Source organism: Gavialis gangeticus, unplaced genomic scaffold (assembly GCF_001723915.1).
Source record: "Gavialis gangeticus isolate Ggan-Ray unplaced genomic scaffold, GavGan_comp1, whole genome shotgun sequence".
NCBI lineage: Eukaryota > Metazoa > Chordata > Crocodylia > Gavialidae > Gavialis > Gavialis gangeticus.
This window is the reverse complement of record NW_017728964.1, coordinates 7,670,028-7,672,407: the sequence shown is the minus strand read 5'-3', so window position 1 is coordinate 7,672,407 and position 2,380 is coordinate 7,670,028. Positions and strand designations below refer to the sequence as shown.

The following is a 2,380-nucleotide window of genomic DNA, read 5'->3' as shown; positions in this document are numbered from 1 at the left end:
ATTTACCTCCCCATCCACTTGGAATTAACTCTTTAAAGCTCTGTTTCTCTTCCACAGTAGGTGGCCGTTTGGTGTTTAGTGTGCAATTATGAATGAACAGTAAAGTGAATCACAGTTCAACAGTATTTATATTTGGATGGACAATAACATATGCACAGTTATAAAACAAGAATACTTCCTTCTTCAGGTCAAAAACCAACTGAATCATCTTCCAACACCGCTTCAAGCAAGAAGGAACAAAAATTAAGACTGAGTGGGCGAACGCAATGAGTGTGTGCATCTCCTCTCTAACAATGAGCACTTTGGCAGCAGATACTCAAATGACCTTCCTTTCTGAGATGCAGTATACAACCTTTGCCCAAAGTCATCATAGCTTCATAGACTCTACTCATACTCACCTTTCCCAAGGGTCCAAGCAACCTTGGCCTTGGTAAGTCAAGCCTGCTTGAATGGAAGATGAGAAGGAAGGAATATTGCTTCTAACCCTCCCACAACATTCCAGTGATGTATCTGTCTTGATTGTCAAGCACTGGTGGTTCAGTGGCAGAATTCCTGCTTGCCATGCAGGAGACCTGGGTTCAATTCCCAGCCAGTGCAGGTGCTCTAAGTGATTACTTTCCCTACTTTGGTGGCATCAGATAGTCCTTGAGAAAGATGCTTGACCCTAACGTTCCCTTATCCAAAGGGGGGAAAAAAATCTTAGATGAACACCTTGCTGCGGTTGTTTGTACTCTTTCCTGCCATGGCAGGGGGTTGGACTAGATGATCTTCTCAGGTCCCTTCTGACCCTAGAAACTATGATCCCCATCATGATAATATCTGAATAGCTTCTTAGAGCCATTCACATCATTATCTTGACTGACCCCTTATGAAGTTCTGATATCCCGGTTGACAGATGGGAACTGAGGCAGAGGGAAAATAAGTGTCGTCCGAAGTCATACAGAAACTATGGCCGAACCTGTGGATCAATTCTTTGAGGTTGTGGCCCTAGGTTTTTAAAACTGAACAAACAAAACTCTCCAACAGAACAAATGTAACATCTATTTCCTCACCAATTATCTATAAATGGACTAACTCAGCACAGAGAGAGCCTGAACAGAAAACTTTTGAGTATCATGGTAGGTATTTGGGGCTATGGTGTTCTGACACAGGGTCCCTTTGAATCTGGTCCTTCCATCAGCCATCAACTACAAATTTTCCAGTTTGGTTTTAAGCTGATTTCTCTTCTGAATAGCTTGTAAAAACCCTTTCTTGTAGGGGCCCCAATATATATGGAGAAGGCTGTAGCCATCAGACAGGGAGTGCTCCTAGTGTAATGGGATTTAGCCTCGCAGCGAGATTTTCATGCTGTGATGAACTTGTAAAAAAGGGGAACATTTAACTCAAATAAGAAGCAATTTCTTCTGTTTGGAATCCTGGGTATTGTTTTCCTCCTATTATTACAAGATACTGTGCTTATGGTTTAATTGGAAATTTTGCAACCCAAAGCCAGAGCAGCCTGAAACCAGGAGAACATTTTCTCCCATCTCTTGGCAGCAGTCTTTCCAGTATGCTGTTTTGGAATGATCCATATTTTCAGTTTGGTAAGGAAGAAAGAAAAAGCACAATGGTTTAGATTTTCCTGCCAGTATTTTGCCCATCATCACTGCTGAGGATGTTCAGGGAAGGCTTTTCCTGCACATATCTCATACCACTTCATCAATGGTGAACATCATTAGGTTTGTTTCACAGAGATGAAAACAGGTACAGAGAGGTGAACTAATCTGTCTAGGCCAAATAGTAAATCATTAAGAGAAGCAGGCATAGAATTGATGTGTCCTAACTCCAGTTACCTGCTCTATCTACAAATGCAGGGTGCTGCACCTTGGGAGAAGGAGTCCACAGCATACAGACAGGCTGGGGAGTTCCCCTCTTGAAAGCACAGAGGCGGAACGGGATCTTGGAGTCATTATTGACTCTAAGATGAACATGAGCCACCAATGCCAGACCGCAGCCAGCAAGGCCAGCCATACCTTGTCATGCATCCAAAGGTGCATCTCAAGCTGGTTCAGAGAAGTGATACTCCCCCTCTATGCGACTTTGGTCAGACCACAGTTGGAGTACTGTGTCCAGTACTGGGCACTGCACTTCAAGAGGGATGTGGCCAGCCTGGAGGGGGTTCAGACGAGGGCAACCCGCTTGGTGAGAGGGCAACAGGGCAGGCCCTACGAGGAGAGATTGAGGGACCTGAACCTGTTCAGCCTCAGCAAGAGGAGGCTGAGGGGGACCTGGTGGCTGCCTACAAACTCATCAGGGGAGATCAACAGCAAATAGGTAGAGCCCTTTTCTCCCCAGCACCACCTGGGGTGACAAGGAACAATGGTAATAAGCTGATGGAGAA

The 2,380-nt window shown here is 44.8% G+C and overlaps 1 non-coding gene across 1 annotated transcript; it reads left to right on the top strand.

Annotated features, from left to right (window-relative positions):
• Positions 1 to 526: 526 nt before the first annotated feature.
• TRNAG-GCC lies at positions 527 to 597 on the top strand. The gene has a single exon. It is a non-coding gene; the product is annotated as a tRNA-Gly (tRNA).
• Positions 598 to 2,380: the final 1,783 nt, after the last annotated feature.